The sequence below is a fragment of the Schistocerca cancellata genome, chromosome 4 (assembly GCF_023864275.1).
Source record: "Schistocerca cancellata isolate TAMUIC-IGC-003103 chromosome 4, iqSchCanc2.1, whole genome shotgun sequence".
Taxonomy (NCBI): Eukaryota; Metazoa; Arthropoda; class Insecta; order Orthoptera; family Acrididae; genus Schistocerca; species Schistocerca cancellata.
The window spans coordinates 718835070-718852956 of NC_064629.1; the positions used below are offsets into that span (position 1 = coordinate 718835070).

Consider the following 17887-nt stretch of genomic DNA (forward strand, 5'->3'; position numbering starts at 1 on the left):
TTCGATGTTATTTGGAAGTTGAAAGGGACTAAATATCGAGGTCATCAGTTCCTTTCTTCTATTAACAATCTAAGCCCGAAGGTTTCCAGGATAAGAAAAGGTTTGACTGCCAATTTGATCTATGCGGCATCATCTGAGGCAGACAACCAGGTAAAAAGCAGAGGGAAGGAAATCAACCGTCAAAAGTGCGACGTTACTGCTCTGCATTAAGTATCAAGGGGCAAATGTACGACTCTGAATAAGGCTTGGCTAGTAGAATTCCTAATGACGGGCCGTACACCGTTTGCTTTACGCCCTGTTGTTGTGTCAGCAAAATAATTTACCAAAAGGCGGTCCTGCGGTCCAGTAATTGAGGATAGACAACTTATGCGAATTATAAATTAATAATATAAACAAACAGGGAAACCATTTGTAATAAACAAGGCAACAGTGCAGATTTAACTTTTAAGAAGTGGTTTATTCAGTAAGGTAAAAATGCCTAACGAATGGTCGTCCTACATGCAGTTTTATTGTTAAATAAAATTAATTATTTAAATACATCAACACCCCTTTGAGTATCCAGCGTGACACGAAAGATAACAGAATCCTCACTAAGATCAAGCTGCGACGTGTACTCAAATACGTAAATTCCTTCACCCGTATTATCAGATGCCCGTAACGAAGATACTGTAAGTCATCTGAAGTATCTCTACATAAATAAAATCTCACAACCCTGCCGCACTCTCCGATGGCAGAAAACGAGTTTGTCTCATTCTTGCTAGATGTCTCAAACTGTTTCTCCTTGTCCTGTCCCCCTTCTGGTCCCAAGAGCAGCTCTTCCACCACCAACATCCTCCAACGTCATGACACTTGAGCCAGTGAGAGTTCGAGCAGATCACCACCACGTTACACACTTCGTATAAGACTGACATATACGCAAATGGGCCACCATTCCTACAATGATTGTACAACTAAAATACACATGTTAATTGACAGGTTATCTCATGACGTGTCTGGTGACCCCAATTCTTATCATTTTTAATTATATATCTCATTAACATCGATATATTTGCGCTTCTAGTGCACCCTCGCTCATATTATAATCAGGATTGTTCAAAGCTTAATAAAGCGATCCACTAACAACTACGTACTACTACATTTTATCATTGTAGGTGTCGAAAACGGTCTGGTTGGACCTCTTTAGACATATACACTGATTAACCAAAACATTATGGTTCAAATGACTAAGCACTGAGGTCATCAGTCCCCTAGACTTAGAACTACGTAAACCGAACTAACCTAAGGACATCAGACACATCCATGGCCGAGGCAGGATTCGAACCAGCGACCGAAGCAGCAGCGCGGTTCCGGACTGAAGCGCCTAGAACCAAAACATTATGACCACCTGCTTAATATCATGTCCGTCCTTCTTTGGAACGAAATCCATCACTGATTCTGCGTATGTGGGATCAGGCAGTTTGTCGCTAGGCTTGTGGAGGTAGGTGGCATTTGATGTCTAAACAGGGGTCACATAATTCGCGTAAATAACGGGCCGCTGACTTGCATACGCGGTGGTGGAGCCCGATAGCGACCCATGTGGGTTCCATAGGATTTACATCAGGCGAATTTGGTCACCGTGACATCAACGTGAGTTTGCTATAATGCTCCTCAAACCATTGTAGCACGGTTCTGGCACCGAAACAACAGTTATACTGCTGAAAGACGACATCGACCCGACATGAAACTGTCAGCGTGTCTTCGATTACAACCACAGGTCCCACTCAAGCGCAGAAGAATGTCTCCCATAGCATAGTACTGCTCCAACCAGCCTGCGTCCGTGGCGCGCTGCACGTTTCTAGCCGCCGTTCACCGCGATTACAGCGTTTGTGGAAACAACCAGCGATCTAGTGTAGCAAAGATGTGATTCACCCCAACAGTCTACAAACATCCATTGATCGACGGTCGAATCCCGATGGTCCTGTGCCCACTGAAATCTTAAGTTCAACAACGTACAATGAACGGTATGCTCTGAAACAATTGTGCGTGCACCTTTCGGCAGAGATGCCGCAGACCACCATCTACCCTACTTTACAGACCAGACAAGCCTCCGAACCCCGCGTTCTCTGAGGATTCGTGGATGTCCAATCATCTAGTGCTAGTTTCACTGTCTTACGTCATTCCGTAGATGCTCACGACAGTAGCACATGAACATTCGACCACCTTCGCTGTTTTCGAGATTCTCGTCCACAGGCTCTCATAAGAATAATGTGCCTTTTGTGAAAGACGCTTACCTCAGTGGATTTCCACATTTGTAGTCCATATCTTCGCCAGGGTGATCCCCTGTCCGTGTCTGCTCCGTTTACATACTTCTGTTACCGCGTCTCGTGCCCGCAACGCCACCAGGCAGCATTCAAAGTCGCGGTGGGCAGTGGTCATGTTTTGGCTTATCAGCGTTAACTTAAGGTTATACTACATTTAACAACAATGTGATGTTCATTGTTTGTTGCGATGATGATTACTGTGCGATGCCGTTGCGCCGGCCGGTGTGGCCAAGCGGTTCTAGGCGCTTCAGTCTGGAACCGCACGACCGCTACGGTCGCAGGTTCGAATCCTGCCTCGGGCATGGGTGTGTGTGACGTCCTTAGGTTAGTTAGGTTTAGGTAGTTCTAAGTTCTAGGGGACTGATGACCTCAGATGTTGAGTCCCATAGTGCTCAGAGCCATTTGAACCATTTTTGATGCCGTTGCCGGATATATGGTTTATAGTGTATCACAGGATCACTTATCATTCAGTCAGTGTAAACATTTGTGGCAGAATGAGTGGTTTGATGGTGAACATGTTTATTATTTTTGTTGGTATTTTTTTGTGCGATGTTTTGCATTCCGTTGAATTAGTGCTGTTGCACTTACTGTACCAGTCTTCCCGGTCTCATTTCAGGTTCGTAATGTGTGTGCTATGTCTGTCGTCAGCCAGCCGCTTACGCTACTTGGGGTCCAACCACCTGCGGTCCAATGCGACTAACCCGTGAACGCCATGCCGCCAAAACTTGGGCTCTCGCTTGCGCTAATCCTCTCATTGTCCGTAGGTCCTCTGAGTAACTTCTCAGCACAAACCATTCCCAACCTTCTAGCCTTTTGTTCATATCTACTCTGACATAAAACCCACTTAACTATTTGTTTTGTTCCACTGCAGCTTCGGGATTCTCCCAAGAATCTTAAGTCACAGTCTTCTATTGTAAGCGCGTCCTGGTCGCACTTGTCAAACGAACTATACCTGGACCGCTCAACGAATATTAACTACTTGATATGTTCAATTCCAGCAAAGGGTTTTGCCATAGACTTGTTATGTTATAGTAGTCAAGGAACTGAAATGACGTAGGAAATGTGCACCAATCTGAAGCAGCAGAATACCACCCAGTAGCAAATTGCGGCACTTCTTTATTCTTTTTCTTTGCCACGTGGCGGTGTCTTGGGAGAAAAGACTATTGGGTTTAACGTCCAGTCTACATCGAGATCATTAGAGACAGCACAAGCTCGGATTGTCTCAAGGGTGGGGAAGGAAATCTGCTGTGCCCTTTTCAAAGGAACCATCCCGGCATTTTCCTGAAGCGATTTAGGAAAATCACCACGGTGCCACCTCACTCGGTTGCAGCGGCTTGCGTAAGTGGTTGTACTGAGTTGGTCAATCATTTTTCGGCGACAGCTGCGGGCGCCCGTCTGTGCGATCTAACATGACGCTACGTAGTAGTATTTTTTATCTGGTATAGTCTCCTTCAACAATTTATGTTAAATGATATCCATAATTTTTTTGTGAATGACAAGCCGGTGTCCACTTCCCAAGCGAGGAAGCATACTAAAAATGCGCTACTTATGACGAGTGCACCACGGACATCGGCTCTGAAGAGATGCCTGTAGCAAGTTGATAACTTACCAACATGCTGACTGATTGCTCATCCGATGTCTACTAACCGAGTAGCACACCTCTCTTCTCTCCTCTCCCCTCCCCTTCCCTTCCCTTCCCTTCCCCACAAACTCAACATAAGGTGGAGTGGTGAGTCAAACCAGAAACCAAAGTCGCAACATTGCTTAAAAGATATAGATACTTCTTCCCGACATTAGATAACGCGTGTCACGTAGTTCTTATCTCAAATCAATACAAACGCACACAGTCCTTTGACAAACTGCCATTCTGTGTGGTCCGTGTCCGAAGCCCACGTGCCGAACTTTCATGGACAACTCGCTGCAAAGGCACGCACACATGACGCAAGTCTCCACTTGTACTGCCACAGACCGCAGTAAAGTCAACAAGGAGGGACCAGTGCAGAAACTGTAATCGATAAGCTGAACAACCTGCTCGAAAGATTATCTATAATTGTAAAATAAGTAAAAATAAAAGTAGTGAGGCACATACACTGAAAGAAAAAAGTCGCAACGCGAAGGAGGAGTTGTGCGACAAACAAAAGTTGGTAGATGTGTTTTTACATCTGAAAGATGATGTCTATTCCGATTTCGGAGGATGCAAATTAGGTGTGCTTTAAATACATTTTGTAACGGTCATAAGTATTAATTACCTTTGGAATGGACGTGGTGAGCTTATGTCAGGAATGCCAGTACGGCGACAAAGACGCCATTATCAATGCCTCACTGAGTTTGAAAGAGGTCGTGTAATAGGGCTACGACAGGCTGCATATTCCTTCTGCGATACTGCAGAAAGACTTTGTAGGAATGTAGCCACTGTACATGACTGCTTGCAGCAGTGGTCACAAGAACGTACGGTAGCAAGAAGACCAGTCTCAGGACGACCAAGTGGAACTACCGAGAGTGAAGACCGTCGTGTTCGGCGTATGGCTCTGTCGCATCGTACTCCATTTGCAGTAGCAATCTGAACAGCAATTGGCACCACAGTGACACAACGAACTGTTACAAATCGGTTACTTCAAGGATAGCTCCGAGCCACAAGCCCTGTAGCGCGCATTAAACTGACCCCAAATCACAGCCATTTGCGACTTCAGTGGCGTCAAGTGAGAGCTCATTAGAGGGCAGGGTGCAGGTCTGCTGTGTTTTCTGATGAAGTATGGTTCTGCTTGAGTGCCAGTAATGGTCGTGTGTTGGTTAGGAGGAGGCCAGTTGAGGGGCTGCAACCAACCTGTGTGCGTGCTAGACACGCTGGACCTGCACCTGCAGTTATGATCTTGAGTGCGATTTTGTGGAACATCAGGAGCACTCTCGTCGTTATTCCGTGCACCGTGACTGTAAAATTGTACGTCAGTCTGGTGATTCAACCTGTTGTGCTGCCATTCATGAACAGCATTTCAAGGGATGGTTTCCAACAGGATAACGCTCGCCCACATACCGCTGTAGTACCCTAGCATGATCTGCAGAGTGTCGACGTGTTGCTTTGGCCTACTCGATCACCAGATCTGTCTCCAATCTACCACATATGGGACATCATCGGACGACACTTCACCGTCATCCACAATCAGCATTAACCGTCCCTGCAGTCACCGACCAAGTGCAACACGCACGTAACTCCATCCCACAAACTAACATCTGGTACGTATACAACACAAAGCATGCTTGCATTCAACGTTATGGCGGTTACACATTTATTAATGTATCAGTATTTCACATTTGCAATGGCTTCTTTCACGCTTACATCAGCCTGTGATCTTGCAATGTTAATCACTTAGATACACTACTGGCCATTAAAATTGCTACTCCACGAAGAAATGAAGATGATAAACGGGTATTTATTAGACAAATATATTATACTAGAACTGACATATGATTACATTTTCACGCAATTTGGATGCATAGATCCTGAGAAATCAGAACCCAGAACAACCACCTCTGGCCGTAATAACGGCCTTGATACGCCTAGGCATTGAATCAAACAGGGTTTGGATGGCGTGTACAGGTACAGGTACAGCTTCCCATGCAGCTTCAACAAGATACCACAGTTCATCATGGGTAGTTACTGGCGTATTGTGACGATTCTGTATCCAGAAAGACCCGTACAAGACCTACAACATACTGTCGTGCCTTATCCTGCTGAAATGTAGGGTTCCGCAGGGATCGAATGAAGGGTAGAGCCACGGGTCGTAACACATCTGAAATGTAACGTCCACTGTTCAACGTGCCGTCAATGCGAACAAGAGATGACCGAGACGTGTAATGAATGGCACCCCATACCATCACGCCGGGTGATACGCCAGTATGGCGATGGCGAATACACGCTTCCAATGTGCGTTCACCGCGATGTCGCCAAATACGGATGCGACCATCATGATGCTGTAAACAGAACCTGGATTCATCCGAAAAAATGACGTTTTGCCATTCGTGCACCCAGGTTCGTCGTTGAGTACACCATCGCAGGCGCTCCTGTCTGTGATGCAGCGTCAAGGGTAACCGCAGCCATGGTCTCCGATCTGATAGTCCATGCTGCTGCAAACCTCGTCGAACTGTTCGTGCAGATGGTTGTTGTCTTGCAAACGTCCCCATCTGTTGACTCAGGGATCGAGACGTCGCTCTGAGCAAAAAAATGGGTCTGAGCACTATGGGACTTAACATCTGTGGTCATCAGTCCCCTAGAACTTAGAACTACTTAAACCTAACTAACCTAAGGACATCACACACATCCATGCCCGAGGCAGGATTCGAACCTGCGACCGTAGCGGTCGCACGGTTCCAGACTATAGCGCCTAGAACCACTCGGCCACCCCGGCCGGCGAGACGTGGCTGCACGGTCCGTTACAGCCATGCGGATAGGTGCCTATCATCTCGAATGCTAGTGACACGAGGCCGTTGGGATCCAGCACGGCGTTCCGCATTACCCTCCTGAACCCACCGATTCCATATTCTGCTAACAGTCTTTGGATCTCGACCAACGCGAGCAGCAATGTCGCCATACGATAAATCGCAATCGCGATAGGCTACAATCCGACCTTTATCAAAGTCGGAAACGTGATGGTACGCATTTCTCCTCCTTACACGAGGCATAACAACGTTTCACCAGGAAACGCCGGTCAACTGCTGTTTGTGTATGAGAAATCGGTTGGAAACTTTCCTCATGTCACCACGTTGTAGGTGTCGCCACCGGCGCCAACCTTGTGTGAATGCTCTGAAAAGCTAATCATTTGCGTATCACAGCATCATCTTCCTGTCGGTTTAATTTCGCGTCTGTAGCACGTCATCTTCGTGGAGTAGCAATTTCAATGGCCAGTAGTGTATGTTACGTAGATAAATGTATTCCCAAAATTTTATTACCCTACATTAATTATATTTTGGTACTGCGAATTTTTCGTCAGTGTATTACCAACCATATGTACCTTATCCAAATTGCCTCAAGAGGCATACGAGTCAAACTACGAGACATTTGACGCATTTCTGGTCAAATGATGCTTGTAGCACAAATATCCGTCCTCTGAAACACAAATCGGATTGCAACGGGGCGATATGTTTTTCCAGGTCTTAAAAGGGCTACGTTGTTTGGACGAACAGTTAAAGGACACCGTTAGAATCGCGACCACAAATCGTGGGTTGTTTTCCAGTTCCTTTCAACGCGATTTATTGCTCGTGGAAAGTTTGTAATGTTGTTGCATTAATTTGTTATGAAAGCGGTGGTGATAGACAATAAAAGCGGGTTAAAAGCTGTGAGCTGTCTGGGGAAGTTAACCTTGCATTACTGCGCAACTGTTTCACCAGGTATCCAGTCTAGCTTACCAAATTTCCAACCAGACTAACATTAATTATAATCTTTTAATAGTCATACGACAACCGGTGATTATATATATATATATATATATATGAGAGAGAGAGAGAGAGAGAGAGAATTTAAATAAAAAGAAATAAATCAGTTTATATTTGGAAATTTATTTTAACATTGATCATTGAAATTTCAGGATATTAAATTTGATTCATAACTAAGCTGGTGCCTTATTTAGGATTGTGGAAAATGTGAGTTTGTAATCTTACGGAACACATCAAATATGGAGCCAAGACTGGAAGACTGCATACAACACTGCATTCATAAAATAACAGACGAAGAAAGTTGAAACATATGCAAGAGGAAATTAACCACAACCAACCGATTCAATTTTCACCCAAAGAAGTTACGTTCGTAGCACAATCCTGTCCGTCATGTAATTACCACACACTGGTATACTAAATTCATATTAACTCTCTGTGAAATCTTCCCGAAAAGAATAGCTGAAGGCTACTTTGATGAATACACCACATGCTTCACGTGGTCAACTTGGTTTACACAAAGAGTGTAACTCCACAATAATTTTGATAATTAAAATAAATTAGATCGAAAAGCAATTTACAAAAGAAAAACCTCAAACTGGTTACTATCGTCTTACTATTAACCTCATGGGTCAAACCATTGTATGAGCACGTGGTACTGGTCTCTCAAAGTACACCCCACGTGGGTTGAACATAAAGAAAAGTTGCTACATTGAAAAATATTGTCAAGACGAGACGTTATAATCTCACGCACATTCGCATTTAAGATTGATGAACTTAGTTAGAGTTACTGATCAACACGTGGTTCCACTTTACTCACAAAGTAGTGACAAAGCAACTACCGGAATATATTCTGAACTTCACATGAGAATTACACTGCGCTGCAATTTAAGATAACATTACATATTTTAGAGCTAAACCTGAAATAAAGGTGATTAAATTTTCATTTAGGCTGAACTTAAGAAATCCATTGTCCTACGGACTTAGCAGAGACGCGCTTAGCTGGAGATCTTACCACTTCAGACGCTCGCCACGGACAGACTGACCTGGTCCCTTCCTGAGGGTGGCTCACAAATACAAACGGAAGTGGCCAGAGGGACAGCTTCCTATACCAACATGACAAGAGACGGACAGGACCATACTAAGGATAGAAACCTCTTTGCTTTTAGAAAGCGTAGCTACCTGTTCCGACGTTGGTCCTACTGTTCTCTAGCAGACAGGCTTGTCTGCTACCATCCAGCATGCAACTACAAATACATTTGCTCATTCATCCTCTCACACAGAAGGGAAGGGGGATGACAGTATCTTATCATATACAGTATATAAAAGAAAGCGGATGTAGGTTCCGTATGAGACTGTGTGACATGAATTACATATAAACTGTGTTTTAAAGTGTAGTAGTGTGACAGATCGTTCTTGTTTATGTGTAAAAGTAACACGTTCCACTACTCAGTCTCCTCCCAGATAGTCAGAAACGCCACACTAAATTTAGACGAGGAATTTGTGCCGTAAATGACAACAGATTTAAGAAATTAACATGAAAGGAATCCAACAGAGACGTTTCAAGTTTTGTCTCAAGATCGATAATTTAAATGTTGATTATCGGAGTACGCGGAAACGAAATATTTTTAAACATGTGCGTTGCATGAAAGGCAGAAGGAACCTGAAAATATCCGTGTCCCACAATGCTTAAGCTAGTGTCTCTACATGTATGTGTGTGAGTGTTTACGTGCTTTCTGTGATGGCATATATACGCAAAAGTATCACCCATCACCGAGTCGGAATCTGAACCGTGAATTCGGCTTTACGACGGAGGCATGGACGTACTTCTTCTCATGGGACATCCAGACGTCAGCTTTGATGATAAGCTTTGCATACGCCTCAGGAACAAAGCTGAATATGCATAAAAGGGGAAAAAACAAGAGGAAGAAAATAACTTATGTGCAGTGTGACAAGAAACTATGGTGTGAAAGTTAAGGCAAAGATGTCACACCTGAAACTCCAGTGATCGAAAAACTGCCGCAAAGACTGTTATTAGGCCTAGCACAAGCCCGTCAGATGTGTTGTCGTGAATAAATAACCGTGTCAGAGGCGGAGTGGCTATATCTAAAATTTAGTATGCTATGGAGTCGTGCTGGATTTTAGGATCATGGCCTACGCCAATCCTAACGCTTTGGGTACATGGAGCAACTCAAATGAAACTCGTTGATGACGCGAGTTGGTAACTGGTCGCTTGGGAATCACTTCCTGTGTAGTTGAAGAGTATGCCGCAGACGGCGTGATTGTAGAGTTGAGACACAGGTAAATCGTTCGCTACATGTTAACGGCTTGAGGTCTGCATCTGACGTTTATCCTCGGTGCGTGTAGTTCCACTTACGTCCGTCAGCCGCTTTGGACTGAGGGGCAACCGCACTCTACTTCAAAGACCCTCGTGCGAGCGCTACAGGCTCGAATTGCTCGGCCGTCTGCTATAGTTACCTGGGCGCCGCTCAAACGCCTGCTGTAGGTTCAAATTCAAATGGCTCTGAGCACTATGGGACTAGAACTTAGAACTACTTAAACCTAACTAACCTAAGGACATCACAAACATCCATGCCCGAGGCAGGATTCGAACCTGCGACCGTAGCGGTCTCTCGGTTCCAGACTGTAGCGCCTAGAACCGTTCGGCCACTCTGGCCGGCCTGCTTTAGCATCATGGCGAATGAACGCGAGATGAAGGAAACTTGATTCGAAATAATATGCTCTGAGTGCGAAAGACGGTAGTTGTAATAATGTTTCGGAGAGATTTTCAACAATGAATGATAAGAGTGTTGGCTACACTTACTATGACAAGTGTTCTGCTCTCCTATCTTACTGATGCACAACCACACATCTGAAGGCACATGTCTGCAGATTACGACGAAGTGCAGTTTCTGAAACATTAGCTGTTTCAGTGAGAGCTATAATAATTCAAAAAGGTATAGAAATAAGCGCCAGATACTTTTGTCCATATACACGAACATTAGGTGTAGGATTTTTCGTTTTATATGAGGAACTTCTAAATGTCGGTTCAGAAGTGGGACATGTAGACGATACGAATATTTTGCCTCATCCTATGGTAGTAGTACGAAACACTGAAAAACAATCCGATGAAATACGAGCGGGTATTATGCCCAGAACTATCCAGGCTATAGGCGTGAATGCATGTGGACGTATAGCGGATGTATGGACCAATAAATATCGGAAAATGTGTTATTTACCAAGTACTGTGCACTTTGCTTATCGAGAGTAACCACTACGTAATATGGCACTGGTAACAAATCACTTTTCTGAGAAGAAAAAAAAGTATAGGGAATTTATAAAGAATTACAAGAGGAAATGTTATTCAGATTGTTAGGAGTAAATCCGCATCATTTTAACAAGATTCCATTTCCCACTGGCGAAGGCTCTAATATATGCTAGGCACTGCAATCCTTTCAGTGCTATGCATGCATTACGCATGTTTTGAACACAGTCCTGAAACACATGTTAGACGAAGATGGGCTTGCAGTGTTTTATTCCACGACTCACGCTGCTAAAGATAGTGACCGTTTCATAAAAAAAACTGACGTGAATTCGATATAAACAATATTGAAACAAGGAACGTAAAGCGTAACAGCTTGTTTAGAATGCTACAGTACGTAGTAAAGTAGAACGACAAAAACACGGAACTGTTTCTCGAGAAGGGGGTCTGAAAAACTTACTGGTTACGACAAAAACAATGCAAAAGAACTCTTCATATTTTCAGAGCCACTCAAAGATGCAACAGGAATGCTAGAAGGCGAGAAGTTTCAAACAGTTCAATTTGTTTCGTTATGGGTGCACTAACTGAAAAGTCACTGTAATATAGGACCCGAAGACACAATTTGCAAGAAAATGAAACGTCTACAACCGTCCTTATGATCTTATTTATTGTGTAGCTACCAGTTTCGGCGCTTTAGTACGCCATTTTCAAGCCTTAGTTGATCCTAAAGTGGTTATCACGATCCATATATACACTGCCTCTGTGGCCAACAAAACTGGTTTACGCAGATTACCTGTAAGCGCTGACACCACAGTTACAGATAATCTGCAGCTTCAACTAAGCCCTGAAGATGGGGCATTGAAGCGCCGAAACTGGTAGTCAAACAATAAATAAGACCATAAGGACGGCTGTAGGCGTTTCGTTTTCTTACAATTGTGAACGGCCGTGGTCCCCAAGATCTCCAGTCATATGGATGGACATACAAAAACTCTAAGACACAAAGGTGCATAGGTTCAAGTTGCTGCAGACACGTTACACGTCCAGCAAATGAACATTGCGCTTAATTGCAAAAGGCCGCTTTCAGTGTTGCCGGCATTTGGCAGTAAACTACAACGGTTTTATCATCATCTATTAGCTGTTAAGTATTACGAGTGCTGAATCATCGCTGTCTCATAATTCCGGCGTTGCACAGAATAGTAACAATTCTGTGGTCATCCATCCGATTATTGGAAATTATATCTGTGATAGAGATGAAATGTTAAATACTGTGCGTCAAATGTGTGATGAAGTATCAGGTTCTGACAAGAGAGGAAAAAAAAAACGGTGCGATTTGGAACATTATCTCAGACTGACGAAGTAAACTTGATCCCAAACAAGTCGATTCATTGTAATTTAGCAAATAGGGAATAATTTCGAGACAATTTTGTTCATATTACATTTCCAATTTGTTAGGTGGTCAAGTTCACATATGTACATTTGAATCAATAAAGCAGATGGTGTTATAAAAAGCAGCAACGTGATTTTTTATTACGAGACCGAAAAAAGTTGGTAGTGTCATAGCTTTCCTGTGAAATTCCAAAGTTTTTCCAAAATTTCGTTATTGCATAAAGCAAGCTATTTCCTCTTACGAATCACAATGATGTCACGATTAGAAACTGCCACCGAGGAGTATACGTCTACAGCATAAACATAATGATTGGGTGTGGTTCCATCAGCTGGAGGGAGTACGTCAGGAGCGACACCAGCTTGCAGACTCGCGGAACTACTACTAAAGCGGTAGCAACAGCAGCGCGGCGAACGCACCATACCGGCCGGGGCCGACCTCGGCGCCTCGTTTGGTCACAGCCCGCTTGGAGCCTTCGTTCCTGTAATCTCTACACTACCTGAATGATGAACTTAAGCTGTCTGATCGTGCCAGCCATAGATTCTCACATTTCGTTTCTTGCCACACAATAACGTGGCTCTTCCTGGCAGATTAAAACTGTGTGCCGGACCGAGACTCGAACCCGGGACCTTTGCCTTTCGCAGGCAAGAGCTCTACCAACTTGCACTTGCCCGCGAAAGGCAAAGGTCCTGAGTTCGAGTCTCTCGGTCCGGCACATAGTTTCAATCTGCCAGGAAGTTTCATATCAGCGCACACCCCGCTGCAGAGTGAAAATCTCATTCTACAACATGGCTGCTAGGAAGTGTCACTAGAACACGAAAAGAAAATACTTTTAGGTTCTGCTCCCACATCAACCTATTGCATCATATGTTGACATAAAGTTCGAAACAATAAATCTATCTGCAATTCTTTGTCACATACAGACCGATGGAAATTTGTTTGCCAAACTACAACATGGCGGACGACACAAAACACATTATTCTGCAGACAGGCTGCAGTTCTATACACAGAGACCGGACTACTACATCCAGGTTGTAGAGGGATCACTGGTTCGCATCTACATCTAGACATCTACATCTACATGACTACTCTGCAATTCACATTTAAGTGCTTGGCAGAGGATTCGTCGAACCACAATCATACTATCTCTCTACCATTCCAGTCCTGAACAGCGCGCGGGAAAAACGAACATCTAAACCTTTCTGTTCGAGCTCTGATTTCTCTTATTTTATTTTGATGATCATTCCTACCTATGTAGTTTGGGCTCAACAAAATATTTTCGCATTCGGAAGTGAAAGTTGGTGACTGAAATTTCGTAAATAGATCTCGCCGCGACGAAAAACGTCTTTGCTGTAATGACTTCCATCCCAATTCGCGTATCATATCTGCCACACTCTCCCCTATTACGTGATAATACAAAACGAGCTGCCCTTTTTGCACCCTTTCGATGTCCTCCGTCAATCCCACCTGGTAAGGATCCCACACCGCGCAGCAATATTCTAACAGAGGACGAACGAGTGTAGTGTAAGCTGTCTCTTTAGTGGACTTGTTGCATCTTCTAAGCGTCCTGCCAATGAAACGCAACCTTTGGCTCGCCTTCCCCACAATATTATCTATGTGGTCTTTCCAACTGAAGTTGTTCGTAATTTTAACACCCAGGTACTTAGTTGAATTGACAGCCTTGAGAAATGTACTATTTATCGAGTAATCGAATTCCAACGGATTTCTTTTGGAACTCGTGTGGATCACCTCACACTTTTCGTTATTTAGCGTCAACTGCCACCTGCCACACCATACAGCAATCTTTTCTAAATCGCTTTGCAACTGATACTGGTCTTCGGATGACCTTACTAGACGGTAAATTACAGCATCATCTGCGAACAACCTAAGATAACTGCTCAGATTGTCACCCAGGTCATTTATATAGATCAGGAACAGCAGAGGTCCCAGGACGCTTCCCTGGGGAACACCTGATATCACTTCAGTTCAGAAAACTATGCCCGAGCGCGATAGGCTCGAGCGAAACGCCCTCTTTGCAGACCTCTATTACCAGCCGGTAGCCAGCAGCTTGGCTTCCGCGTTACCAAGCGACCCGAGTTTCGTCGTCTCCTCTGTACCGTTTTATTTTGTAAAACAATGAGCGGTTATTGAACATGAGCTTTGTGCGAGAAATGAAGAAACAACGCATTTTATACAAATATAAGCTCCCACGTTACTGCACTGCATTTGCAGATAAAGAGGGCGGCAACGTACATTTCTTATCATTAATCCCAATCAATGTGCACAAAAAAGACAACAGTCTCCTTCGTCACCTTAGGGCAGGTAAAGGAAGTTGTCATCGGAATTTTTATTGGCTTTTGGTTTCATAATGATACAGCCATCCAACAGCATCAACTGACAGTTTTAACTATTATCTTTGTACAAATTAAAATGTATTTATAGCAAAAAGAGTTACAACTTTTATAAAAAAAATTGCTAAGTTTACACTTTGCTTATGTGCGTACAAAATTTTGAGTTAGTTGCAATAAAAGGTGTATTATTTCTAATTTAATAATTTGTACAAATACACTTTATGTTTCCGATTTGTCTTCTGATTTGTCTCCTTCAGTCAATTCAAATCTTTATTTTTGCTCTGCCCCTCGTGGCTGATTATAGGGCACTTCTAATTTTTTAGAGCTTATATGAGTTTATTACAACGGCCTTGCCGCAGTGGTAACACCGGTTCGCGTCAAATCACCGAAGTTAAGCGCTGTCGGGCTGGTCTAGCACTTGGATGGGTGACCATCCGGTATGCCAAGTGCTGTTGGCAAGCGGGGTGCACTCAGCCCTTGTGAGGCCAACTGAGGAGCTACTTGATTGAGAAGCAGCGGCTCCGGTCTCGGAACCTGATATACGGCCGGGATAGCGGTGTGCTGACCACATGCCCCTCCATATCCGCATCCAGTGACGCCTATGGATGAGGATGACACGGCGGCCGGTCGGTACCGTTGGGCCTTCATGGCCTGTTCAAGAGGAGTTTAGTTTTAGATTTTTTAATATTTGAGTTTATACGCCCAAAAGAATGGTAATGCAGTGGGGGCCTTTGTACCTCCATAGCACTCAGATGATTTAATGTCCGATCTATCGTGTGTCTCTTCGGAACATCCTAATATTATAAGGTGCATGTCCCATTATAAAGTCCAACAAGTGGTTTTTTTTTTTTTTTTTTTTAAGTGGCCGTGATTGAATCTCATTCGTCCAACGGTTACATAAAATTACCTTGACACCATGTGCATCATGAACCAACGCTTGACGGAATCCCATAGTGTATCGCTCTATAACGTTTCCCTTTGCGTCGGTTCATCTGCTCCATTCCTCGTCTCACTTCATTCGCATCGTTCTGTTAAGTCGTCGTACGATGTCTGTGCGCGGCACCTTTGAATGACATGGAGTTCCTAATGCTCCGCCTTGTTTAGCCAATTGGTCTGCCTGTTCGTTGCCGCGGATGCCGTAGTGGTCTTCGACCCAGATTAATGTGACTTCTCTTTGCGGATTTTGTAGCCTACCATTGTCATCGTTATATTCTTCCCGTTTCGTCACCTGGTGTTCCGAATAATGCACAAAATTGTGACAAAGAACTCAGTCGTGTCTTATTACAACATTAACGGCAAACTTTCTTGAGCCTGAGACATCGTAGAAACAAACTAGAGCGCGCTGGAAAGTGAAAACTCTCAACGCGTTTTAAATAAAACGAGCCTTATTAACATTACATCTTTGTTCTTCATGTTCTTATATTTATTGCTCAACACAGTCATCCTGCCGACGAACACGTTTCTCGCAACGAGAGGCTAGTTTATTGATACCATTACTGTAGAATATTCGACTTTGTTGTGAAAGCCACGACCTCACCTCCCCTTGCAAAGCTTCATCACTATAAAATCGAAGTCCTCGAAGGTACTTCCTAACAACCTAGCTGCCGCATGTATCAAAATTGATACAGAAGGTAACTTCCCTGGCAGGCCATGTGCATCAAATTGATACACATATTTCAGGCCGTGTGTGTAATTCGTTTACACAGCTACATTGAATTCAAATGGATATATCGTTGCCCAGGCCTTCTGGAGTGGCAGTGCACTTTCAGTTCTGAAATTCGTTGACGGATCCCCTCCACATTTGCCATGCGATTATTGACAGCCTCTTCTCAAAGTTGGCAGTTATGTGTAAGAGCTGTCCGAATGGAAAGATCATGTGTTTGGACTGTCTTTTCATTATTAACACTTGTAAAGTAAAGCATGCAACCTATTAATTAGTTCACATATTTTGTTACATTTGCTGTGAATTTATAACCGAACTGTTAAAGGATTATAATTTTAGGATTTATATTATTTTTGCTCTATTTTTCCAAATAATTAACGTCATTCTCTGAAACTCTGAAAGATGTCTTGATTCGTTATTAAAGGTGGTGCATAATTTCTATACACATGGGCTAGAGTGAGTGACATTAAAGAAATGAACTTCACAGGTCATGTGTCTAACAATTCTGCACACCTGAAAAAGGCCTCGTCCTGGTACATAATTTTGGGTGATTCAGGTAGGGCAGCCAATGTGTTACGTTTTGGTTGTCCACTCTGAGCTCTGCCACACATGTTGAGGCTAACACCACTGTTTCCTTCATTACGAAGACAAACAACCCAATGTCGCACATTACTGATGTCGGTACAATCATCACCATACACAGATTTCATTGTTCTATGGATTTCAATGGAAGGCATTTTTTGGGGTTAGAAACTCTATTACAGCGCGCTGTTTCTCACGCACCGACATAGTTACGTTACACACTGCCACGTTACCCGTCACAATTCGGAGCACTTTAGTGGTAAAGGTTCAAATGGCTCTGACCACTATGGGACTTAACTTCTAAGGTCATCAGTCCCATAGAACTACTTAAACCTAACTACCCTAAGGACATCACACACATCCATGCGCGAGGCAGGATTCGAACCTGCGACTGTAGCGGTCAAGCGGTTCCAGACTGTAGCGTCTCGAACCGCTCGGCCACCCTGGCCGGCAGTGGCGAAAGGTTGCAACTTGCGTAAGCGAAGTGCGAAAGTCGACCGAGTAATATTCATCACATGTGGTACCTCAACACTTATTGAGAACAGAATTTTAAAAAATCGGAGGCATTACATTTCAGAAAGTCCTTTTATAAGGGATAATAAATGCCATGAAAGTGTATAAAATGAAACAGTCATGTCGAATCAACAGAAAGAAAAAGTAAGGAAAGACCTATTTCATTGAGAGGTTTTTGGGAAAAGGTGAGATATCTACAACGTAAACTGGATCCAAGACGCCTGTGTGATTAATTCTGTCGTACTGAGCACGTACGGCCGTTTGGGGTAGATGTTACAGAAGACACAGAGGGAATTAATATTGAAACTGTCTTTAGTGCAGCATCTAATTCTTTCCTCTTCTGTTTTAAGCACATTTCATAAGATCTGGTTATCAAGCTCATCGGATTAGAAGGCAGCTTTCACACAT

General features: G+C 43.6%; 1 protein-coding gene and 1 pseudogene across 6 annotated transcripts in view; one reads left to right on the top strand and one right to left on the bottom strand.

The window, feature by feature from the left end:
• LOC126183749 (homeobox protein extradenticle) overlaps positions 1 to 17887 on the bottom strand; it is a 352888-nt gene that overhangs the window by 101013 nt on the left and 233988 nt on the right. The gene's annotated exons all lie outside the window — the stretch shown is intronic.
• Positions 15062 to 15179, top strand: LOC126185827 (5S ribosomal RNA; annotated as a pseudogene).